Source organism: Amblyomma maculatum, chromosome 4 (genome assembly GCF_055883805.1).
Source record: "Amblyomma maculatum isolate TAMU_Amacu chromosome 4, ASM5588380v1, whole genome shotgun sequence".
Taxonomy (NCBI): Eukaryota; Metazoa; Arthropoda; class Arachnida; order Ixodida; family Ixodidae; genus Amblyomma; species Amblyomma maculatum.
Genome location: NC_139347.1, coordinates 186234928 through 186261646, shown reverse-complemented (window position 1 = coordinate 186261646; position 26719 = coordinate 186234928). Strand labels below are relative to the sequence as shown.

General features: G+C 49.2%; 2 long non-coding RNA genes across 4 annotated transcripts in view; both read left to right on the top strand.

Annotated features, from left to right (window-relative positions):
* LOC146193835 (uncharacterized) overlaps positions 1-26719 on the top strand; it is a 256235-nt gene that overhangs the window by 72603 nt on the left and 156913 nt on the right. The window lies entirely within an intron of this gene.
* Positions 1972-8283, top strand: LOC146193838 (uncharacterized). Its single transcript, XR_014706487.1, has 3 exons — positions 1972-2264; positions 5028-5113; positions 8201-8283. It is a non-coding gene; the product is annotated as an uncharacterized LOC146193838 (long non-coding RNA).

Below are 26719 nucleotides of genomic sequence, written 5' to 3'. Positions count from 1 at the left end.
AGACCTGCGAATGTAGTGTCAAGCCCACGCAGATACAAGGTTCGTGCTCCGACCAGCAGTAATTTAGATTGAATCGAGAAAGCCTGGTTCATTAAATCGTACTTCACTCGAGGATTAAGCAGATTAAATGTAGCATTGGCAGCGCACTGCACGGCGAGTTGCTTTAGACTGAGTGCACATCAACTCTGGCCCAGACAACCACGCACAAGTATTCCCCAAAAATGAGATCACGCCGACACTATACAGGAAGCCTCGCTGCACGGGAAAGCGATTGCTCACGTGTACAGCGCTGAGTGGATTGAATTTGCCGAGATGCTTTTTTGCGGCCATTGTCATAGAATGTGATAGTGTATTAATGCATGCGCCACTAACTGTAAATGATTTCCTGAAACCGAGGAAAGTATAAGGGATTTCTGATGTGTGTGATGTTAATATATAACGGTAAATTAGTAGTGTAATTGTTTTGTTTTGCAATGCGAACAAGTTTCACCCTGTGAGAGAACTTTTACACACTTGACAGAATTTACAATAATCAGCGATTAATTTTCAGTAACGTTAAAGTGCAAGCTACGAATTACTCGCTGCGAAGACATCGTTGTAAACTGCGCCTGGGCACTGTCATGTTCTGGGAAGCAGTTTTACAGGCTGAAAATTTCTTCATCACTAATTATTTAGCAATGAATGAATCTTATGCGAAGTAAATATTAGGGTTGCTTCCAAAACAGATGCCGGATTAGAAATATATAGAGTGTTATATCCGGCATCTGTTTTGGAAGCAACCCTAATATTTTACTTCGCACAAGATTTAGAAAAAATGGAGCTCATCTTATCATGTGACTATAAAAATGTATTTATTCCCGAACTAAACACTGATATCTAAGCCTGCATGAAGCTGTTTTACTCCCCTTGTCAGAAATGAGTTTTGCCGGAAGACAGCACTTGGGCGAAAAGGGATTATGATTATAACAAGGCTACCAGTAAAGTACATTGATCTAGGTGCATTATGTAATCATTAGGGTAACAATTAGGTGCAGGGAATATGTGTCCCAAACATTCGAGCACTTCTCTAAAGAAAAATGTGCTCACTAAAACTTTTACGGATGCATAGAAGCCTTCAACAACAACAAGAAAAAAATGCATATTGGCCCGGGTTTAACGCATGAAGCGGCATTGGCTATGACGGATGATTGCAGAAGCTGGTTTTGGTGTCTTTTTTTTCATTATTAACACATTTACCACGTGGGATTGTTTATTGTGCAGTCAAATCCCACAGCAGAGGAACGCCTTTCGAAACGGTTGTAATTGAATCCCCCGTTCTCGAAATCAGCTGTCGAGCGCCCTTATACCATTGAGACACCGCGACAGAGGTTTAAAAGCAAAAAAAAAAAAAAAAGAACCAAATTACTCACACAACTCTATCGTGCATACAGACGGCATAGCAGGCATAGAGTGGTTTGTTCAAACTGGATACTGCTATCTGAAGAAGTCTGCGGTGGCATATGTTTTAGTAGCTGCGGTATTTCGAAACAGAAACGGGAATATGCGATTTCTGAGCGTTTGCATTAAAGGGGCCCACAAACACCTCCCGAGCACTCCTCACAAACTATCTCAGTCGCTAGATTATGCTGCGATACACATTTGAACGCAATAATACACGTCTACGCGCAGTGCAGGTCCCACCATCGCATTCGAAAGTTGGCGCGTTCTTTCCTTGGACTTTTGCCAGTCCTCCTCCTCTGTGCAACGCTGCTACGTGCATGCGTTTTCGAATGACTATTGGTCTGCTTCTTTGCGACGTCGCACAGCCATTAAACTATCGCTTATGCCAGAAAAATTGAAATACGCTTAACTTTTATATATCAGGAAAGAAAATTAGGATGTTTTGTAGACAGAAACATTTTTTCAAAGCTTTTTTTCCTACACTTCCGGTCTCGCGCGCGCACGCGCGCAGCTTTGCCCTTTGCGCAGGCACCACGGCAATCGCGGCGCGGTCGCAAGCGGCGGTCTCGTTTCATTTCCTTGCAGTGTACTTGCGGGGCACTTTCCGCCTGTGAATGTTCTCGTTTCTTGTGTCGCCCATGCGAAATGAACTTCGAAGTCGGCTTACAGGTTTACAGCATTAAGTCTGTGCTTTAAATGTCGGGCCCCAATCCACTGCGCCTTACGTAGTGCAGCAAAATTTCGGAGGCAACCGCTGCTCCGTTCCCGTGTCCACCAAACCAAAATACGCACCTCGGATCAAGTCAAGGCGACAACATACGCTGGTAAGTAATGTGTTTACTAGCTTGAACATAGCGCACAGATAAGCGATGGTTTCACAGGTGCAATAAGTTAGTCATTGCTGTGATGCATCATTACTGTGGCGGCTATTAAAATCCTACCGTCTTAACCGCTGACTTGATTGCGTGAAACTACTCACGGAGGTTGCATTTTGTCTCGTAGTAAGTTTGTAGGTTATAAACATTTGCCTTATAGTAAATTACCTAAGACAACTGCGCCTACCTGGCTCGGCCGTGCGCGAACCCGCGGAATCGTGCGCCGGCGTTGGCGGCTTTCGGCCCCGATCCCGGTACAGACTGCGGGTTTGCATTGTACGCAGCAGCAACGAATTAAGCACCCTTAACTAACTTCCTACGAGCAAATAAAGTTTACCGTACTATCAAACCTCCGTGCGCAGTTTCACTACAAACGACTGAGCGGTAGAACCGGAGAGGTACAAGCCGCCGCGGTAAACATGTAGTATTAGGATACGCATGCTGTATCTGGCCCTTGTCAGGTTTCACATGACGTGCAGTGATGAGGACGCACCGAAGAAACAAAGAAAACGACTTTATTTCGAGATTATTCCTAGAGGAATTGCTCTCTTCGGCGAAAAACTGTGCTTTCTTAGTTTTATAACTGACCTCCTTGTTGTTTCTTATGCTTGAGCCGGTGTACATTCGAATGTATGTGACACTTTAATATTTTTTTTGTCACCATGTCTTTCTTTTATGTTCTGCGCGTTAAAGATACTTGTACAAGAGTCAGTGGCAAGTGAATGTAAATACATGTACAGTCGAGCGCGATTTGAAGGTTATCACGCGAGCGTCGACGGGGAACATGAACAGCGCCATGGCCCAGAATTCTCTGCCGAGGCGAGGGAGGTATCATACCAGCTTCCCTCACTCTTTTTGCTGTTCCTTCAGCAGGCGTCACTCCCTCCTGGGACACCACTTCCTTTTTTTTTCTTTTGGTTCTGCGAACAGACAGTGATCGTTGTGCGCATGACGTATTCTTCGGTATTATCTGAAATTGCACACTTTATCACAACAAGTGGACAGGTTAGAATAAAGAGAAAAGGTGGTGTGATTGTCGCGGGGGTGATGTCTGTTGTATGGAACAGCGAACGAGGGAGAGAAGATTGCGAAATCACGAATTTTCATGTTTCAAAACCGGCCGCCAGGTGCCTGGAGTGCTTGGCTGGTCGACGCTCGCGCGATCACCTTCAAATCGCGCTCGACTGTACATTTCTCACACTTTGTTTCCGACACAGCACCTGTCCATATTGCACATTTCTTTTACTTGCTGATCTTTTTGTTTTTTTTGCTAGCAGATCACTGTAAAAATATGACTGTCTGTCGTCCATGTCAAACAGGGGTAAAAACCTCATCAAGCTACTGTATTAGTAGCCTTTTGTTCCTACCTTAGCATTTGTTTTTCTGTCGACAGTAGGAAAAAAATCTGAATGAAGTTGATTGAGTCGCTCAGCAGTTTAAATTGCCGCTAAGAACACTGTATTATTTCGCGCACATAATAATAATCGGCATAATTACACTGTTGTCTTGTAAGCTGTGTAGCTTAACGGATGGGGAACAGCAAGCCCATGAAAAGAGAGATGTTACATGGTCACTTGTGAAGCCGGCTCACTTGAAATTTCCATTTACTTCTAGTTTGGCCTCAAAAAGCTGAAAAACTCTGACTGGCATAATTATTCACAATCTAGCCTTACACACCTTGAACCCACAGTTGCTCTGCCTTTTTTACTTTTGTTTCAAGCGGCAGCTTTGATATAATACTTGAAAGGCCTGCGAGCGGTCGCACACCATGTGTAGTTGCCGCGATAAGCAAACAGCAACATGTTTTGTGTGCACTTTTGCTTAGCCGCAGCCACAAGGAAAACGCAGAGATATGGGTACAAGATTGCACTCACTCAGACAACAAAAGTCATATGAAACTGCGCTCCAGCTATTGTCAGCCGCAGCAAAAATATTGAAACAATTTTCTTGGCTACATTGGCCAATGCTTTGCGGCACTGATGCCAGTCTCAAAAGAACTGTGAGTTGAGCTAGTTGGTGCATCATTTTTTTTAAATACACAGCGCAACAAACATAGGACAAGCGAGTAGACGGGAACAGCGCTGACTAATCAACTGCATGATTTATTGAAAGAACACGAATATATACAAAAATGCTCTGACAACCAAGTGCGCATGTTCGCAGATAAAACTTGAAATGTTGTTTTATCTGCGAACATGCGCACTTGGTTGTCAGAGCATTTTTGTATATATTAGTGCTCTTTCAATAAATCATGCAGTTGATAGTCAGCGCTGTTCCCGTCTACTTGCTTGTCCTATGTTTGTTGCGCTGAGTATTTTTAAAAAATGATGCCAGTCTGTTTAGCATTTAGGTTAAGCACACTGACAGTTGTACTGTGTAATTGACTAGTCATTGTGAAGAGCAAATCTGTGTCTGTGAGCAGCAATCAGTTCTTTTGACGGTCTTTCATAGGCATCCGTCATAAAGTGACGCTCTGAAGCTGTGCTTGCAGCTGTCTCTCTGTGCGAAGAGCCCTCAGACCGTTTCTCCACATCTTGGAGGAGCTTGTGGACGTACGCTGCATGAAATAGTCATCGAGATTACAACAGTGGGCTTAGTTTTTCGTGTAATATTATAAGTAGAACAAACTTTGAACTTACAAAACGTAGGGGACATTTCAGTGGAGCGACACTGAAATGTCCTTTCCTTGCTTTTGCCATCTTTACTTTCCAGCGGTCATCTCCTTTTTTTGTCTTTGCCTGGAGCCTTGAGGAATTTTCATTAAAGTGAATTACAGCCAGATGTGACCTATAAAGAAGGTAAATATGAATTAATGTTTCATACTTTGGAAAAAAAAATGTGTTTCTTGTTGCCTACCAGCAAAATTATACAGAAGAGGCTACCATAAGGAACCATTATGCGTTATATTCACAACACTGCAGCAGAAATTGCTTCTGATTTAGCTACTATGTTCAGCGCCTTTAGAATTAAGAATGTGATGCAATGATCTCCAAGCAGCAAAATGAACGTATGACATGGGCTATACAACATCATATCATGAATCACCTGTGTTCTCCCTGCTGTTGTATTCTAGCGATCATCATTAGTTCAAGTGGTCAAGTGAACCTTAAGCATTCTTGCAGCTTCAATACAGTAGCCTCGGGACATTCGAGATGGTTCTAGAGGGGTCGGAAACTTGCGCTGATAACTTCCATTCCTTTAAAAACTGCCTTTGTCTTGGGACTGCACTAAGATGAGGAACACAAAAGAGAGACGAGGTGTTTTTTCAGCCTGCGCTTCATGCTTGTCCTAAACTTCGTTCTTTATGTCATCCCATCTGCCTATTCTAACATAAGAGCAGTGACTTCCAATGAGGACCCTTAGATGGCCTGTGCAGTCTGCAGCCTCCTGTCTCACTTTTTCTATGGAAGGGGATTATAGAATGGCTAGTGCTACCATGCCAGCAAATATGTTTTTATGATATTATATGAAGCATTCTTAGAATGTCAGAAGTGTGCACCGCAGTTTCCTCAAAATGTATGACAACTACCTTTGACATGGCAGCAGTCTTGAGATTCGAAGAGAAAGACACGAGATAGGTTCAGCTAATTTTACAGCAGAGTATTTAATGTCAGGATGGAAGGATTGTGGAAAATTTCTCATTGGGTGCATTCTTTGAGCAGGAGTTGGGATTCACTTGGCTTAGTGAGTGCCCTTTTTTGGCAGATGTCAGAATTGACTCCTGTGAGTCGTAATTGTAAGGTCTCATATTACCTGGCCTGATAACATGACAGCTCCAGATCAAGCACTGTACTAAGGGGAGTGCTGGTCGTAGTGGCTATTGTAGCATTAACTAAACGCGATCTGCTTAGTTGGGCTACTTAGCAAGTTGAAGAATCGAAAGGAGGAAAAGGATATGGCGCGAATGAAGCACAGGCTTTCATAGATGAACTTCAGATTATATTTTTTTTACTGAGTTCTATTTCCTCTGGCCTCTGTTCCTTTTACAATGACAATATTATGAACATACATTAAATGCTTCATGCAAGGATTGATTGTTTGCATATGGAAATGCAGAAAAGTTGGAATGCGTACTGGCACTGGAGTAAAAAATAATGTCGTATCCTTTTCTTTCATTCAACTTACCTTGCTTGCATCCCATCATCCGAGTATGCAATTGATTTGGGAGCAAATCTGATGACCAAATTATGAAATGATTCAAGGGAGGATGTTTGGGCTTTAGGGGAGAGTTGTCGAATGTCCTTCAGGAACAGGGAGTTCATGAGAATGCAGTTTAGCTTCCTGAAAGCACATGAATCTGTAAAAAATGTACACATATATATATATATATATATATATATATATATATATATATATATATATATATATATATATAGCATTTAAAGGAGCGAACAGTCTGCGAGTGCAAGGCAAACATTTTTTTTTTATGTTTATACTGTTGACCTTTACAGGAATTTCTCTTATGATGATTATTGGAATAAAGAGCATCAAATGCAAAGCGGAAGGAAAAACAACGCGCCGACAGTATATATATATTTGACTGATGAGTTGGTAGTGTTGGTGTGTATTGTAGTCGATCATAGATGCTGAACCTGCTTAGAGCAGCTGCATTGCAGTTGAAAACAGTTTTAGCAACATATTCGTTAAAAGACACCTGGTCTTGTACTGCTATTTTACTGTGACAAGAAATCTAAGAGGTGTTGTTGACCAAACAATTGTCAGTATAAGAAAGTATATAACATCCCATTGTTTTTGTGTTTCTTACTGGCGTTATAACCAAGCTGCCTCAGTATTAAATTAATCTCGCAGTCTCGGCAACCACATTTACATTGTTTCTTCACTTCATTATGGGTTTCTTTCTTTGCTATGTCTTGCTGTAATGTGCGGATGTGTAAAAAGTTTTTTCCGTGAATTTCTATTTGCATTACCTATCTCTTAAATTTATTATTATTTATTATTATAAATTATTTTTATTTATTATTGGTTGACAAATGCCGCAAGTATGAGCCGTGCACCTTCCAAACAACATCAAGGTGAAAAACTTTGCACAAAAAAAACCTATACAAAACAGATTACCTCTGCTTATCCATTGCCTGTTTGCAAGAAGCTCATGCAGGCATTTGCTGTATGGTCTATCATGGCCATCACGCTTATCGCATATGTGGTTCAACAGGCTGCACTACATGCTGATGATCTGGTCATCATTACCCTGGCCTAGGGCAGCAACATAGACTTGTGATTGTCTGGATCCATGGTTCTATTGCTTCACAGCCCTCTGACCTGCTCACAGCTTTTAACTTAGTAAATGCAGTATAGAATAATGTTATTACCATGTATTCGCCCTAATTATTAAAGCAAGCAACTGCATGCATCTTTAGTAACGCGCCAAGCATCAAAGTAGTGCTGCATGGGCGATTTGCTGCTCTTGCAATATGTCCAGATAGCTGGGTGGCAGTTTGTAGATAGATGAAATTAAAACCTCATTACATAATAATATGTCAGCAAATGTACCTCTTCCCCAATGGTTTGCAACGATGAAACATATTGTAATTCAATTGTTTGTATTATATAATGATTAATTTGATTCTTTTTATATATAGACATGCAAGCAGCACTTGCCAAGGGCACTCTTGGTGAGGCTGAAATAAATTTCTCCTAATAATATGCAGAAATTGGCGCCTTTTGTTAAAGACTGCACTGAGACTCGTTCAGTTGAGGCCAGGCCCCATGCTCGCACTATTGGGCACTGCAGCTGACTTCACACAGTTAATAGGAATTGCAGGTTGCCAATTTTCGTATCGCAGCACTGCCTTACCTCTCCTATTCTTACCTGTTCCCATTGTAGAATATGGTCAGTCTGAATGATAACATCCTTGTACGTGCAGTACTTGGCGCTGTAGCCCGGGGAGTCGCAACGCCCATCTCCTGCGAGGTCCACTTCCATTCCATCCAGCTGGCTGATGATCTGTACCCGCTGTTCCTGGAAACTCTGGGACAAAAATAAATGTGCATTTGTGAGCCACTTGTAACATTGTGCCGCACTGTGTCACTCGATCGTTGCACTACTGCTTGCGCGCGCTGTTTTTTTCTTTTTTTATTACGCAAGCTTGCCATAAGGCATATTATAAGAACCCGTGCAAATTATTTTCCGTTAGGAACCGGAGAAGGCTCCTGCTCTTATTGCTGTCGGTGAGCCATTTGGAGAAGTCCTCTTCCCTTGTTGCGGTTTATCTCTCCCCCCCCCCCCCGCTTTTTCCGCAGGCAAAATCTGGTTGTGTATAACTCCTGTCTGTGCTCCTGTCAAAACCAACTCTTACACTTCCGATCGGCAGCTGATCGCTTAGGGATAAAGAGGCACAACTTTGAGCGACTAAGCCAGTTCACGCCCAGTTCACGCGAGTGATAACGTTTATTTTGCGATCCCCCCCCCCCTTATTGCTGAAGGGTAAAGCCTCTTGGCACTTTTTTTTTTCTGTTTCCATGTCTTCATTCCTGACAGTGTCCCTCCTTTCTTCTCTTTCTTCTTATCAACGCCCATCTCGGTTTCACGTGTTTCTTTCCTGGCTGCCTCGGTTGGTGAACTTGGACGCGGCTCCATTCGCGCGACATTTCAGAGTGTGTTCTGTACAAACACCACATGGTGTAAAAAAAAAAAGAAAAAAAAATGCTACAGGGCGGGAGTCATGCTGCGATAATAATCGGGCACCGAACAGCGTTTGTTTACTTCCTGTCGGCGCGCGCGTTCTCCGTTACAGTCAGCTGACGCCGAACCACGGCTGACAAACTACACCTCAGCGCACAACTACGCAGTCCCCTTCTCCTCATCCCCTTCCTTTTTTTTTTCTTTACAATCGATCGTTATCTTTCACGAAGGGGCATCGTATAGTCAAACGCAAGAGGAGCCTAAACACGAAGGTTTCAAGGTTCGGGCAAGGTGCACGAGAGAGTTTCCCTCCGCAACGCCCGGAAGACCGCTCTCTGCGATCTCGATTCTGAATTTCTAGTCTTTCGCTAACATCTCATGCCCTTGCTGCGGTACGGATATTATGGACCCCGAGCTCGAAAAGCGACTTCGGCGAATGAGTACCGAGAAGAGACTTGACCCCCATAAGTACACGCCGTTGAAGAATCCGCTGCTGAACCCCGACGATGATAGTATACGGCCTATATGGGTGCATTGGTGCGTGGGGTCGACTAGCGTAACATTAAAAAATAAAATCCCATCGTAAGCTCGCCACTGGTTTATTTTGAGCAGTGTAGTTCACAGTGATCATGACAAATCTTGCTATATGCATGCCACAACGCCGAACAAGATCGCCTGAGTTAAAAAAAAAATCCACACTACTGTGATAACGCGTCTAAAGATATAATATCACAATCTTTACATTTTACACTTACCGGCATGGTTGGAAGAAACAGCGTTGGTACCGCTCCTTCACGCAGACTCAGTCTTGTTGGGATCCCTCAATCGCGAACCACATATCCTGGTAAAGCAAACGTAGATAAACGCTTTGTTCACCGATGCCGGCTATCCGATGAGCTGTAGCCACTGTTTCCGGAGGTTGGCGTTTTGAAGCACTTGATGCAGAATTTTTTTCCTCCCGTCACTAGCAATACCTTCGCAGCCAGGGACTGCACACTGTAACAACCTCCCGCTCATGTCCCGTCAACAACAATTCAGCGCTTCGATAACTGCCTTCGCGAATTCAAGAGAGCGACCAGTCTGGCCCAAACCTGTCCTGCACCCGTCGCGCACACGACGTAACACAAAATCAAAGGTGAGGTCAACGCCAGGGATGTATAGCGTGGCAACAAAACTTGCGAGTTCGTGCCGAAGGGCGATCGGGCGATGACGATGAAGCAGACGACAAGAGGCCCCCTGCGGCGCGTCGGCAAGCAAGCGCGACAAAACGGAAGTTGCGGCGAGCGGCGCTAAGCAAAAAAAGTAAAAGCGCAGATGCGTCAGTTGTGACGTGTCAGTGGGCGAGGCCTTGGAGGAGGGCCAGCCTTTGCGCGCGCTAAAAAGTTGAAAAGAGGAGGAAAGCCGCGAAGGCGCAGATATTCAAAATTTGATTGCAAATAACTCTGCTTCCAAATGCCGCATTTAAAAAAATTTTGCGGGAAGGTTATCTTACATCGACATTCTTTCACATACTTGGCATAGGGAAACTGTATTGCTATGGCTGTTTTGGGCCCCTTTAGTAGTCTTCTAACGGAATTCACTGGAAAACTTTAGGAAACGAGCCAGTTGCCAGATCAGTGAAAAATGGCAAAACATAATACTAATACCTAAACCGGGAAAACCTCCGCAATTGGAAAATTTGAGATCGATTTCCCTACCCTCATGTGTAGAGAAGTTGCTGGAGCAGCTGGAGCACGTAATACAGACGAGATTAACGTGCTTCATGGAGAAAAACAACCTGTGGCCGCACGAAATGGTCGGTTTCCGACCACACTTGTGCACGCAGGACGTAATGCTCCGACTAAAGCATGATATCATAGACTCGCGTTCGCGAGACGCCAAAGTGATCCTGGGCCTAGACCTCACCAAGGCCTTCGACAATGTCAGGCACGAGGCTATCCTCGAAGGGCTCGAAGTGCTCGGAGTAGGGGAGAGAACGTACAACTACATAAGACTTCTTATCGGGCAGAAAAGCCTGCATGACATTTCAAAATTTAGAATCTCCTACGATAGAGTTAAGGAGCAAAGGCACACCGCAGGGCTCAGTGCTATCACCTTTCCTATTCAACGTGGCAATTAGAGGCCTCCCGGGTAAACTCAACCAAATCAAGGGGCTAAATTTTAGCATGTATGCGGACGATATTAACCTCTGGATTAACCATGGGAGCGATGCGAGTACGGAGGAAAGCCTGCAGGCAGCGACCGACATCATTGTTGATTACGCGGCTAAAAGGGGACTTTCGTGCTCCCCGCATAAATCTGAGTTGTTCGTTTATAACCCAAAGTACCTCCGCTGCAAGAATAGCGGGGAGTTTCATATTCAGGTGGAGGGCAAACCGGTGCCAAAAGTAGATCAGATCAGGATTTTGGGAATGGTCATTCAATCCCACGGCCATAGCGGAGAGGTCCTGAAAAAAATTTGAAAGTTACGCGAAGCAAACCCTCGGGCTCTTGAGTAGGGTCGCCACTAAAGGAAAAGGCCTCAAGGAGAGAAATTTACTAAAACTATTCTAGGCACACGTAATAAGCAGAATCAGTTACGCCACGCCCTACCTGGACATCAAGGCCGGCGAAAAAGAGAAGTTAGACTCCCTGATTCGAAGATGCGTTAAGAAGGCGCTAGGACTGCCCATGGGTACCTCGAGCGAACGACTGCTCGAACTCGGGGTGCATAACACGTGGGCAGAATTTGCGGAGGCAGTGCGAGTCTCCCAATTAGAGAGACTAAGCACGACCGAGACGGGCAGGGTAATCCTTGCAAAAGTAGGCCTCAACCCAGACAGAGGAGTTAAAAAAATCACAATTAATAGTGAAATCCGGAATGCCTAGCAATATGCATCCAGAATTTAATGTCGAAAGAAGGGCCAAACGAGCCGAAGCTCTAGAGCGACGGTTCAAAAAATTACCGACGATTACGTCACTTCCTAATGCGAAATTTGAGCGCGGCAAATAAGCTGTTTCACCTTTTCGATAGATTGAGGCAAAGAAATCGAGCAACACATGTATGCGCTATCACAGAATTTTCTTCTCTGGCAGCTCGTTTAGCAGCAGCAGCAGCAGCAGACGGAGGACTTTTACCGGTCGTCTCGCTCATGGCTCAGAAAGAACTGGCAGATAATTTCGCAGTGGCGAACGGCAGCGGCAATTTCGGCTCGGGCGGTGCACATATACAGATCCGTCGCCACCGATCTGGCTCTCTGATTGCCACCGCACAGGGGTTGCATTGGAGGAGGAGCGAAGAAAGGAATTAAGTTCGAGCCGGCGCTTTGACAACCGGAGACTCGCAGGAAGAGGGGGGAGGGGGGCGGCGTGTACACCCAGCGGCAAACGATGGGGGCAGAAGCGCGCACAGCAAGCGGACAACGTGATAAAGGGAGGAGGGAAGAGATAGCAGCGACTGACTGATGCTGCTGACGCCGATAGTGAGTCAACCCCAGCTGCGGAGTTGGTTTCAGGGACAACGCCGCCGATGCCGACGCAAACAATATGATACCCTCGCTTCCGCAGCGCCAAGAACCACGTCTAGCCGTGGGAAGGTGGTCACGTATTCGTCGACGTGCCGGGGCCTACGTGAAATAACCGGCGCGTCGGCAACTGAAGAGCACCCTATCCGCCACACAGGAACAAGGGGGGGGGGGACCCTCCCCTCCTCTTTCTGCATGGCGGCGACGGTGTTCTATGCAGTCACGTTATCTTGACTCTCTAGCGGCGTCAGCGGCATCCAGCGATATCAGTCGGTCGCTGCTAGCGCTGGGGGGATGAAAGGGGGGCGGAGCTGGTTACGAGGCCGACGACAACGCCGACGCGAAACCCAGGAATGGACGCCAAAGAGCTGCGCTCTAAAACATGGGAGCAAAGGAAGTAGTCTATGTCGATGCGGCAAGTGGCAAAACAGGTGCGGCGGTAGCTTTGGTAGCCGATGGCCGAGGGGTACCGGTATCCGCGGCAGCCATCAGAGGCCGCAACACAGAGACTGCGGAAGAAGTTGCGATAGCGCTAGCTTGCGTAGGAACAGAAGCCAAGTTCATAATTAGCGACAGCAAAAGTGCCATTCAAACTTTTGGGAAGGGTAGGATATCACCGGAGGCAGCCAAAATCCTTACCCAAAGAACGATAAATAGGATAATTCAGTTAATTTGGACACCCGCTCACGCTGCCGTCCCTGCCGAGGCGGCTCACGAGCTGGCCCGAGCTCTACTTCCGGGTAGCCGTCGAGCCCCCCGAACACTGGGCATACAACGAGCGTCTGCAAAATTACGGGGAAATTATCGACCATTATAAATTGGGACGTAGACTGGTACCCCCGCCAGATGTTAGACTAAATAATAGAGAAGCTGTCGCGTGGAGGCAGCTACAAACTAATAAGTTCATGAACCCGGTCTGGCCGTTTCATGCGCTACCAGACCTTAGGGACAATGATCTCTGGAAACACTGCGGGGCGAGAGGGACCCTCGACCACATAATTTGGGAGTGCCCACAATCTCCAGGGATAGGACAAATTATTACAAGTAGAGAAGCCTGGGATACCCTGTTGCGAAGTGCGGACGCTGCGATCCAGCACCGCACCGTCCATCTGGCGGGAGGCTGCAACAAGCCAAGGGCTACCTGCCAGCCTCTAATCCGCGGGCGCATGACTCCCCGTTTCTGATGGAATTAAAAGTTCTACAACCAACCTTTTCTTCCAACACCGTTGGTGTTCGGACAGTACACCATCGCTCCTGTCGCGTGGCGTTCCTTGGTGCTCCTTCAAGTGTGGGATTGCAGATAGCAGGAACGCTAGACAAGATGAGACTTCTGGTTGGTCGCTTAGATTTTGGTGGCTGGTGATGTCCCTTCTCTGTCGACCGATCAGGTGCTGCGCTCTCCCGGAGAGCTTTTTTCGACGGCAGTATGAGCCAATAAAGGCTTTCTCCGAACGTTCCCGGAAACAGGTTCGAGCGCGAAAATGTTTGAGCAACGCGTAGAGGTTCGGGTAGGGCTATCAACGGCCGAAAACAAGCTGCTCGACCTGAGACAAAAACGCGACAAAGCTGAGTGACGAGCGCAGCGGACGGACCGACAAACTTACTGGACAGTATACAATCGGCTGGACGTAGCAGCGAGGCGGCATTCCAATAAACTTTACCGCCGGCAGTGGGCATCGCTCTGCAGGAAGATGGATGAGGACTAGCTCGCGGTGGCTCTTTACCATCCTGTGACGCATCACAAGCGAACCCGCAGCCGCTGGCCGCTCTCGCCATCTCGAGTGGCCTTAGCTACGAGGAGGTAGCTGAGCGGTTTGCGGACCGCTTTGCTCCGCAAAGCCCCGCGAACGCAGGAAGCCAAACTTCCCCAGTGAGCCCCGGAGACAGCGCCAGCGCTCCTACCCCTGGTGACCCTTGGGATGCCCCCTTCACAGTGACGGAGCTCAGCAACGCTCTACAGCGCTGCCACCGTCGCTCGGCGCCAGGGCCGGATGGGGACATGACTTACCAGATGCTGCGCAACCCGGACGCAGATCAACGGCTGGTTCTCCTGCAGCAGATCAACCTTGTGTTGGAACGCGGGACCCTCCCGGAGGACTGGCGCACGGCAGTCGTCTGCCCCATCCTCAAGCCAGGACGCCCACCAACCCAGCTCGCGGGATAGCGTCCAGTGGCGCTAACATCTGCGGCTGGTAAGCTCATGGAACACATAGTTTTACGTCACCTTAACGAGCAGGCTGCGGCGGCGGATTTGTTTGATGAGCGGCAGACGGGCTTTCGCGGAATGCGCGGCGCACTGCGGAATCCATCTCCGATGTTTTCAGCGCGCTCGAGCACGCGAAGGCAGTGAGACAGGTTGCGTTGCTTCTACTGCTGGACGCGTCGAGCGCGTTTGATAACGTCGGCGGCGCTCCCATTCTCACGACGCTTGAGAAGGCTGGCGTGGGCGGACGCTTGCTACAATACGTTCGGAGCTTTTTCCAGGCACGCTCCATGCGCTTTCGCGTGGGGGGTGCTCTCTCGGCGCTTCGCCCAGTCGGGCTAGGCGTGCCGCAGGGCTCTGTCCTGTCACCTTTGCTGTTCAATGTAGCGATGTCGGTGGTGCCGGGCTGCCTGACTGCAGGCGGCTGGCATCATGTGTACATCTCCATGTATGCAGATGACATTGCTCTGTGGTGCCTGGGACCGCCGGGCGAGACAGAACGGGTGCGCGCGTGCCTGCAGGCAGCTCCGACGGCGGTGAGCGACTGTTTCCACGACCTAGGTCTCTCGCTCCGCGCGGACAAGTCCGTCGCAATGGCCTGTGTTCCGAGCTCGCGCAAGCGATCACCGCCGCTAAAACTAGACGGGACCCTCCTGCCGTGGCGACGTTCGGTGCGGTACCTGGAGTTGGACATAAACCAGCGCCTTTTCTTCCGACCCGCGGAAATCAAGGCCTGCCTGCAGATGAAGAGAACCACCGCCGCCGTACACAGGCTCACTGCTCGAGGTCAGAGCATCTCCCAGCAAGCTGCGTTACAACTCCGCGGCTGTGGAGGCAATACTCTACGCGCTACCGCTCGTCACACTGTGCAAACCATGCTGGAGGAAGCTACAGGTCGAGCATCGCAAGGCGCTCCGCATTTGCCTCGGCCTTCCTCAGAACTCTCAATGCGCAGCTACTTTGGCCGAGGCAGGTGCGTGGCCTTTACAACTTCGATTCAGGCTACGCGCGGGAGTTCCGACACATCGATCGCCTACAGAGCGCAGAGGACGGCGGCCCGCTACTACGTCGGTTGCGACATCATCGCCACTCGCGCATGGGAGCGGCGCTGCTCGAGTACGAGCAGCTCACCAATGCAACGCCCCCCTACGACCTCTTGTCGCCCTGGCCCGCTGCTACGGAAGTTCAGCGAGAGATTGTCGGAATCGCAGGGAAACTCACCACACCGCTCTGTGCAGTGCAGCAGCTGACCAGAGCAGTCATCTACGAGGAACTCCAACACCACCTCCTCGTTTACACCGACGGCTCCGTGGCCGTAGCCGTCGCTAGCAGCGGCGGCTACCATCCCCGCCCTGCACCTGCACAGACAGCTGCATCTGTCATTCCTGGGTTCTTCCACAACGGCGTAGCTGCTGGGCCTATGCCTAGGCTTGGATCTACTGCTTGAACTCCGCCGCCACCCAGGTGTACCGTTGCTATGTGACTCCCGCGCTGCCCTCAGCCGCCTCCGAACCACCGGCCGGGGAACTCCGCTGCTGTGTCAGATTCGCGTGCGTCTCAAGCGCTTGGCGGAGCGCGCCTGCGCTATACGGGCACAGTGGATCCCCGAGCACTGCGGCATAGAGGGCAACGAACGTGCCGACGAGCTCGCGACTGCAGCACATGAACTCCCTCCTAGCGACGAGCAACTCGCTTTGGAGGACGTGCGTGCGGTAATCGACGACCACCTCCGGACGCAGCACCCCGACCCACGCATCGCAAGAGGTGAGCGCGTTCACAGTGTCAGCGGCCGCTCGCTGACTCGGCTGCACCGCGCAATTATCCTCCGTGCCCGCATTAGATGTGTGTGGCCTGGGGAAAGACGGATGCGCCACGGACTTGCCACCAATGACGTGTGTGACGGCTGTGGCGCGGTAGAAACTCTCGAGCATCTTCTACTGCACTGCGACGCGCTATCCGAACCGCGACGTGAGTTGCTGGCGGCTTAGAGAGCGCAGGGGGTAATCCCGGACAGCGTAGCTGTGCTCCTGTGGCCGCCGGGCAGTGCGCGCGTCCGCGAGCGAACATACGTGAGCCTGTGTGAGTATTTCGAACAGGCGGGCTTGATGACCCGCCTATTTCACCTCGCCAGATAGTGCGCGCTGTGACTGCTGGTGGTGGTACAAACGTTATTCAAAGAAGGCCAAAAAAAATAAACAAAAAATTATATTGCCCGCGTTTCGTGGGTGGCCTTCTGGCTGCTGGTCGTGGCCTCCAGGTGACGCCTGGCGGCGACTTCCGCTGCTCAGGTCGTAAGCCGCTGTTGAATATGCGGCTCCGAGCTGGCCGAAGCAGCCTCCCACAGCTGCGGGCTGTTTATTTGCCAGGAGACGGGGGGGAAAGTGCGCCGGACAAGAGTAAAGAATGTGAGCATAGTCTGCTCGGGGAGAGCCGCAAAGTGTGCATTTGGGCGAGAAGGCACCGGGGTGAATAAGGGCAAGGCGTGCAGGGGAGAGGAAAGTGTGGGCCTGTAAATGGCGCCACGCATTCTGTTCGATTTTAGATAGGGACTTATGAGGGGGGTGGGAGGGATAATCGGGAGTTGCGGTAGTGGAGGGTGATGTCATGGAAGGTGAGGAGGGAGTCACGCGTGTTCATCCCGGGGTGGAGGGGGCCAGCTCGGTCTGTCATTTCGCGAGCGACAGAATTTGCCGCCTCATTTCCAGGGTGCCCCGCGTGAGCCGGAACCCAAAAGAGTTGGATAGATCGGGAAGGGGGGGAGGAGTGCTTAAGGATATTGAGCGCAGAGGAAGAGATCCTACCCTTTGCAAAGTTGCGGACTGCGGTCTTAGAGTCGCTAAATATGAAAAGGGCTGGTCTGCAGGCAATGGCGAGGGCGATGGCTGCTTCCTCTGCGGCAGTGGAAGTGAGAGCATGGATAGTGGTGACGGAGAGGGGGGTTCGTGCATTAGAAACAGGGGCGAGGGCATAGGCGGGATGCGAGAGGTAGGAGGCCGCATCAACATACACGGCGTCGGACCGTGTACCGTACTGGCACCAGAGGGTGGAGGCGCGGACAGATCAGCGAGCGGCATGATGCTCAGGGTGCATGTTCTTGGGAAGGGGCTTGACAGTGAGCACGGAGAAGAGGGAGCTGGACAAGGGATGTCTGACACAGACAGGGGAGACAGGGGTCAAGCGAAGAGAAGTAAGAAGGGCTCTGCCAGGGATGGTGCGAGATAAACGATCTAGTTGTGCCACGCGATGGGCCTCCACAAGTTCTGAAAGAGTATTGTGGATGCGCATCGCCAGTAGACGAGAAGTGGCGGTGGAAGTGGGAAGCCCGAGAGCCGACTTATAGGTTTGGCGGATGAGACAGTGGACCTTGTCTTCCTTGGCGCGAGACAGAAAGAGGTAGGGGAGGGAGTAGACAAGGCGGCTTAGCACAAAGGCCTGAACAAGACGACGGAGGTCATGCTCGCGCATGCCGTAATGTCGGTTAGCGACCCGTCGGACCAGCCGTACCGTCTGCTGCACGGTGGTAGTAAGGCGGGAAAGGACAGTAGTGTGTTTGCCATTGGATTGGAGAAAGAGACCGAGAATACGGATGCAAGAGACAGAAGGGATGGGATGTCCGTCGATACTGACATTAAGATTAGGAGATGAGGTTTAGTACTATGCCTCGAGCCAGGAGGAGCAGGAGCTCGGACTTGGACGGGGAAGAAGCTAGCCCGACCGTGCGAGCATAATCGGCGACCGTTTTAGCGCCCGCCTGGAGTGCGGCTTCCATCTCTCCAAGATTACCGGTAGTCACCCAGAGGGTGACATCATCAGCGTAGAAAGCATGGGAAAGGTTAGGAATGGTAGCTGGAGCACGTGCCATAGGGAAAAGGGTGATGTTGAAGAGAAGGGGAGAGAGAACAGGACCCGGGGGGTACCTCGATTTCCAAGAGGGAAAGAGGGAGAGGAGAGGGTGCCGACTGAGATCTTAGCCGTGCGATGGGCAAGGAAAGCCTTGATGTAACCATGGATCCGAGAACCCACGTTAAGGGTAGAAAGGGCGTCAAGGATGGCGGTATGGAAGACATTGTCAAATGCTTTCGTCAAGTCCAGTGCCATGATCGCGCGAGTGCGCTTGGCGTGAAGAGTGTGAAGGACCTCTTCGGAGAGTTGGAGCATGACATCCTGTGTAGAGAGGGATGGGCGAAAGCCGAACATCAAATCGGGAAAAAGACGGTTGTCCTCGAGGAAGCTCTGCAAGCGGTCTAGAACGACGTGCTCAAAGAGCTTAGCGAGACAAGAGGTGAGGGATATAGGATAGAGATTTTGAATGTCTATGGGTTTGCAAGGCTTGGGAATGAAGGTTACCTTAGCGTGGGTCCAGTCAGAAGGCAGAGTGCCTTCGTGCCAAAGTTTGTTAAAGAGGTCCGTATCTTGGGCATCGGCGAGCTCAAGCGGACCTGAATGGGAGAATTTAACTCCGGCGACCATTACGTCTTTTATTGTGGGCACGAATCCAAGAGAAGGAATGGGGTCGCTCTCATAGTAAACAGAAGAATGGGCAAAGCAGTGCTAGGGTACAACCCCAAAAACGACTGAATGATTTCACTTCGGATCCAAGGTCACCCTTTCAACATAACAGTTATCCAAGTCTATGCACCGACCACTACTGCTGAAGAAGCTGACGTTGTGAGATTTTATGCGGACCTACAATGCCTTTTAGACCGTACCCCATCATCAGACGTCGTTTTTCTCATAGGAGACTGGAATGCTAAGGTCGGGAGTGAAGAAATATCCGGAATTATAGGCAAGTTCGGTCTTGGCAAGCCAAATGAAGCAGGGCAGAGGCTAGTAGAATTTTGTCAAGAAAACAACCTGACCATAGCAAATACTCATTTTCAACAACACAAGAGGCGCCTGTACACATGAACTTCACCGGACAGTCTGTACAGGAATCAGATCGATTATATTCTTTGCCGGCAGAGATGGAGAAGCGTTATACAAGCAGTAAAAACAAGGCCTGGGGCCGATTGTGGCACCGATCATCAGCTTCTTGTTGCCAAAATTAAGTTTCGATTGAGGAAAACGCAGAAAACTAGAAGGCCTTTCAGGTATGATCTGGATCAAATTCCATTAGAATATGCTGTGGAAGTGAGGAATCGATTTCAAGAATTAGATCTAGAAGACAGAGAGCCCGAAGAGATGTGGACTGATGTTTGTGATATAATACAAGAAGTTGCTACTAAGGTAGTTCCAAAGCAAAAGAAATGCAAGAAAGCAAACTGATTATCTGAAGAGGCTTTGCAAATAGCTGAAGAAAGGAGGATGGCAAACATTATGGGGGAAAGAGAAAGATACAAGGTTCTCAATGCGGATTTTCAGAAAATAGCAAGGAGAGATAAGAATGCCTTCCTGAACATACAGTGCCAAGCAGTTTAGGACAACAGCCAAATAAGGAACACAAGAGCTCTGTATAAGATAATCAAAGATATCAGAGGAAGCGTCTCTGCTAAGCTGGGCGTGATAAACAAACGAAGCAATTACCTCACTGAAGCCTCAGAGATAAAGAAGAGGTGGTAGGAATACACAGAAGAACTGTACAAGGACACGAATGTGGAAACCCAACATAAGACGGTTGTGATTACTGATCTCGAGCCGGGCATCCTGAAGAGTGAAGTTGAATAGGCCTTAGACAGCCTTGCTAAGAACAAAGCTAGCGTTATTGATGGCATTCCAGCTGAGGTGCTTCAAAACCTCAACCATGACGCTGCTAACATTCTGCATAGATTATGTCAGAAGATTTGGACAACCCTGCAGTGGCCACAGGATTTGAGGAGGTCAGTTTACATCCCCATTCCAAAGAAAGTAAGTGCCAAAGATTGTTCCAACTACCGCACGATCGCGCTTATTTCGCATGCTAGCAAGGTGATGTTGAAAATCCTCCAAGGTAGACTGCAGCAGTATGTGGATCGGGAGCTCCCGGACGTGCAAGCTGGGTTTCGCATGGGCAGAGGAACTAGAGACCAAATTGCCAACTTTCGCTGGATCATGGAAAAAGCAAGAGAGTTCCAGAAACCCATCTAGTTCTGCTTTATTGATTATACGAAAGCGTTTGGCTGCGTAGATGACAGCAGATTAGGGCAAGCTCTCCAAGATATGGGAGTTCCAATTCATTTCATCTGTCTCCCCAGGAACCTGTATGAAGGTCAAGAGGCCACAGGCAGAACTGGGCATAGTCTTACTGATTGGTTTCCGGTTGAGAAAGGAGTGAGGCAAGGCTGTATACTGTCGCCCTGCCTATTTAACCTATATGCAGAGTGCATCATGAGGAAGGCCGGTCTGGACGAGTCTTCAGCTGGAGTGAAGATTGCTGGAAAACGTTTCAACAACCTTAGAGATGCGAATGATACCACTTTAATGGCAGAAAGTGAAGTGGAACTCAAGAGATTTCTGATGCGCGTACAAGAAGAGAGTGAGCAGTTTGGGCTTAAACTGAACATTAAAAAGACAAAGATCATGCCGTCTTGCCCTATCAAGTCCTGGAGCATCAATGGACAAGAAGTGGAAGCTGTGACAGATTTTCTATTCTTGGGCTCCAAGATTACGTCGGAAGGAGACTGCAGCCATGGAATTGGAGATGCCTGCTTCTGGGAAAGAGATCAATGGTTAGCCTTGACCGCCTAGTAAAGAGCAGAGACATTAGTCTGCCAACCAAGATCCGTATAACTCGTGCTATGGTCTTTCCAGTTGTGATGTATGGATGCGAGAGTTGGACTGTGAAAAAGGTTGACCGCCGAAGGATTGACGCGTTTGAATTGTGGTGCTGGCGAAGACACTTGAGAGTTTCTTGGACTGCCAGAAGATCAAATCAGTCGATATTGTCGACTGTAAACTCTGACTGCTCATTGGAGGGTCAAATTCTAAAGTTAAAGCTCAGCTACTTTGGTCAACTGATGAGAAGAGAGGAGTCGCTGGAGAAAGATTTGATGTTGGGAAAGGTTGAGGGTCGCCGGAGAATGGGTAGGCAGTGAACGCGATGGTTAGATGGCATCCTCGAGGCACTGCAGATGAAGTTATGTTATGTTAGGAAGATAGTGAGAGACCGGAAAGCATGGCGTGACATGGTACATAGGGTCACGAAGAGTCGGACACGACTGAACGACTGAACTGAACTGAATGGCCTCTAGGGATGATGTGTCTAGTTTACGGAGAGCCTTGTTAGAAATTTGGTCTGCTCCTGGTGCGGAAGTGGTGCGGAGCTTATGTAGCGCCGCACAAACCTCCCCCAAAGTGATATCTGCATCAAGCGCAGAATTAATGGTGCCGATGTAAGAAGGGAGGGACGACGGAAGGGAAGGGCAGAGATAGAGATCTCGGAGTGCTAGAAGGAAATCAGAATCGGATAGCGGTGAAGATTGTAGGAGGCGCGTCACATCCCTGCGTTGCGTGGCGTTGGCATGCGACGGGTCAAGGAGGACACGTAGGAGCGCCCACGTATCCCTCAGCCCGAGGTTACCAGCCATGCAGTCACAGGTCTGGCCCCACTGCTGCCTGGTGAGGTATGAGCAGTGCTCCTCAATTTCCATACCCAGGCGGGCAAGGCGGAGGCGTAGTGAGCGGTTGTGTTTTTGTGAAAGCAAGCGGCGGTGCAGGGAATGATGCGCCTCCCATAGGTGAAGGAGGCGGCTGTCAGCCGTGGAGGAGTGAGGAGGGGTAGGCACGGTAGAGGTGGCGGATGAAACATCTTTGAGCAAGGTGGCAGTCCATTGAGAAAGGTCTGAGATGGAGGGGGGGGGGCATGTTGCCATGAGTGGCGGAACCGATCCCAGTCGTCTACCTGGCACAGACGCTGGCGGGACGATAGGCTAGGAAGAGAGAAAGAGATGGACAGGAAGGATATAGTGGTCACTGCCGAGAAAGACCCAGGTGTTCGTCCACGCTGCGTCTAAGACGTTTTGCAGATGGAAAGGTCCGGAATAGTGTTGCGTTGGACACTGGAGCCGATGCGGGTTGGGTCAGAAAAATCATTAAGGACGGATAACTGTTCGTTCTGTACGAATGTCCACAGCACGAGACCTTTCCTACAGTTCGCGGGATAACCCCAGCTGACGTGATGTGCATTGAAATCCCCAAGAATGAGGAGCGCGTTGCGATGTGCGCGAGAAAGGGCTTTGCGTAGAAGGAGGAGGAGAGGAGCTGAAGGTGTGCGAGGAGGGCTGTAGACATTAAGAACAAAGAGACTGGCATCCTGTCGCCGTCGGGGGAGGAGTTCTAGGAAAAGGTGCGTGCACTCTGGAACGTCGAGAGGATGCTCTATCGCCGTGTAGTTGCGGTGAACCAGAGTGGCAATGTTCGGGGGGGGGGGATGCGGAAGGAGGATGGAAAGCAGTGATGTCGCCCAGCTTAACTGGGAGAAAGTTTATTGGAGGGCGATTAAAGTGGGAAGGTAGGATGGAGGGATGTTCAGGAGGTGGAGCTGCAGCGCGTTTCGCTTTCCGCGGAAACCGCGGCAGTTCCACTGCCAGGAACTAAGGCGTGAGGGGTGTCTGGCCATCACGAGGCTTGGGTGCCCCTGCTGGTGCAGGGGGATTGGGAGATGAGGAGGAGGGGAGGAGGGATGACATTATTAGGGTCGACTGGGCAAGTTCGGCTTCTTGGGCACTATGGCGGGCCTCAATTCTGGCTACGCGTTCGTTAATTTGTTCCATCCATTTCTGCGTGTCGGTACGCAGGGAAGAAATTGCGGCCATGAGGCGTTGCTCATGGGCGTCAAGAAACGAGCTTCCCCTTCCCGCAGCCCTCCACAAAAGAGGCGATCCACCAACAAGCCCACATCCACCCCGGAGGTGGAGGCCGTCATTCGCTGTGACTGAACACTCCGCGTGTGCTATTTCGCACAATAACGGCCGATCGCCCACGACAGCCGTCAGTGTTTTGTACAGTGCGCCAGTGCGTGCGTTATGAACAGTCGCCTGGACGCAGATCTATTTCCCTGTTCCTTGCCAGGTCCTCAGCGTCATAGTTCACATGCATCATGAGGGCACAACGAGTGCAGCTGTACAGCCAGCATGGTTTAAAATGTTTGCTGTTACCATTGCATTGGACTTGCAAGCCCATTCACTCGACTACTGTTCCCAAGGACGCGGGATCGAATCCCGGCCTCGGCGGCAGCTTTTCGATGGAGGCGAAAAGCAAGGCGCCCGTGTGCTGTGCGATGTCAGTGCACGTTAAAGAACCCCAGGTGGTCGAAATTTCCGGAGTCCTCCACTACGGCGTCTCTCATAGCCTGAGTCGCTTTGGGACGTTAAATCCCACAAACCAACCAACCAACCAGCAGATCTATTGGGGAGGCCCGCCCGATGTGCCGAGTGCTCAATCAGCTAAGACATTTTCGGGTGGGCCTCAAGCAAACTACTGTATACTGTATCGTAGTGTATATATTACTTTTATTTTTACCTGCCATTTTCTTTCTCCCTATCGCTCACCTCTGATTTCCTCTACCTTTTCCTCGCTGTCCCTTTATTTCCGCCGCCCCAGCTCAGGTGCTTCAAATATCAGATAGCAGATACCGGGGCTGGCAAACATCTTTTCTTTCCTTTTGTATATACAATAAATAACCACTACCACCAACAACACTCAATATCAGTTTTGTAGTCGCAACTGGCTACTCTTCTGGTGAGGTTTGGTGCTTCACAGCTCCGCATTGACATGTGGGTTGTTTTCCCACGGTCAAGTGTGCTTTCAATTGTGTGCGTGCATATTTGCATGTATTAGTACGTGCAAAATATTGAAGTGTGACAAGCAACACCGGTGCTTGAAACGAGGATATGGCGTTGAGCAGAAAACTACGCTTGACATGGCGTAACATGGGGCGTTGTTTTGTTCCTGGGTGTCGCGGGAGCTATGATACTGGTCCCGAGGTGCGTGTTCTCGCGTTTCCAAAGTATGCCAGTAGGAATGAATCGTGGATTAGAGCCATCCCGCGGAAGTGTGCGTGCAGTAAATGGCCCAGCGTGCAATCAATGGTGAGAAACTGAAGTTTATGCCATACTCATGTTCTGCGTGCTCGACCAGAAGGTCAGGAAGCGCTTAAATATTGTTTGACGAGAAAAGACTGGCAGTCTTAGTGAACTTTGACCATGGCAGGGATAATGAACAGAAGTATGCAGTACTGTGCTGGACTGCTTAATAGCACGTAAAGTACATCTGGACTGCTTAATAACACGCAAATTACCTAATAGTGTGTCCATATAACGGCAATAAGTGACTACATATTTGTCATACATTGCGCAAGTTTGTGAACTTCACTTCAAAGAGAAAGACCTAATGAAGAAGCTATCACACTTTGATGCAGCAACAGGAAAGACTTTGAAGGTGGCAGGGTTCATCTATTGTCCAATGCCGTACCATCTATTCACTCGAACTGCCCAGCTTACTTGAACCAGTCCCAGCCCCATAGGGCCATGCTGCTGTCCACTATTGAAGCGGTGACGGGTGTAATGACGGCCTACAAGATACAAATCCGGTGGCAGGCTAGATAGCCCCGTAGGCATTTCATTTCTGCGAGATGTCGCCTTGGAAACTTGTAAGGTCCCGCACCAGAAACTCTACTGCAACATGTAGTGCGTGCTGCAACAAACGTTACTTTAAACAACTTTTGTAAAATGAGAAACGCTCATATTTAAAGTGCAGCGCAAAAAAAAGCTGCGGAAAGAAAAATGAAGATGTTAAGCAAAACATTAACTGGCCGCTTCAACCCTTCCTGTGAATAAAACCATTTGTATATAAGCATTTGCGACTTTATTTCGGAACACTGATTACAAAAGCTGCCTTAGATATTGGCGGTGCATGCCGCGGTGGTGCGAAAAAAATATACACGTGTTAGTCATGCTCTCAATAATTATCGAACGCAAAAAGCCTGCAGCAGACACGCACCTGGGTGTAATTATAACATGCAGCCGCGACAGATTCAACGCGAACGCCAGGCGGCCGAGAGCAGCGTCCGGGGTGCCGGGGGCTACTGGCGTCACGTCACGGCCTCCGTGGAAGAGGGTGTTGGTCCGATCCAGGCGTCCGTGCGGTGCCTATCATTTGCCGCTTCCTCGAACGCCGCACCACACAGCAAACAGAAGCAGACCCAGATGTCTAATTAATAATAATAATAATTGGTTCACAGGAAAGGAAAGGCGCAGTATTTGTCACACTTGTTTCTGTGGACACCTGAACCGCGCCGTAAGGGAAGGGAGGAAGGTGGGAGTGAAAGTGGAAAGAGAGAAAAAGGAGCCGTAGTGGAGGGCTACGGAGTAATTTCGACCCCCTGGGGATCTTCAACGTGCGCTGACATCGCACAGCACACGGACGCCTCTTCGTTTCGCCTCCATCGAAACGAAGCCGCCGCGGTCGGGTTCGAACCCGGGTACTCCGGCATAGTAGTCGGGCGTCTTACCACTGTACCACCCCGGCGGGGCAGACCCAGATGTCTAGGAGCGGGTTTTGAAATTCATTTACAGGATAGATAAGGCGCAGTATTCGTCACAATTCTCCGTGGACTCGATTGACCCGATGTCTAGGAGCGGGTTTTGAAATTCTTTACAGGATAGATAAGGCGCAGTATTCGTCACAATTCTGCGTGGACTCGATTGATTGATTGATTTATGGGGGGATGCGGGGTTAAAATCGCGATTTTAAAAGAAAAAACGTGTTTTTTATTTTTTGCTATTTTGGATCCTGCATTTATCAAAGAAGCTTCTCACCAATTTTGGTAGTCATCAGCGCCGTAGAAAATAATAAAATGAATTTTTTTCACGAGACGTGGTGGAGCGCGTTCGCTGCAGAAAGCGCCTATGAACGCTGCTTTCAACGCGCGGCCGCAAAGCGGGCAAGAAACCGAACGCGGAGTGGAACGCCGCATTAGAAAGTTTGTTTTTCGCACTTTCTCGCCAAAGATGACCTGCTATCGAGAGTACAACGCACAACTAAAAAACAAAACAAAAACGGAAAGCCTTATTTTGGGCCGGGCAATTGCGGATTGGCTGGAAAACCGAAACTGAAGCTTGGATTGGCCGAAACAAGACAA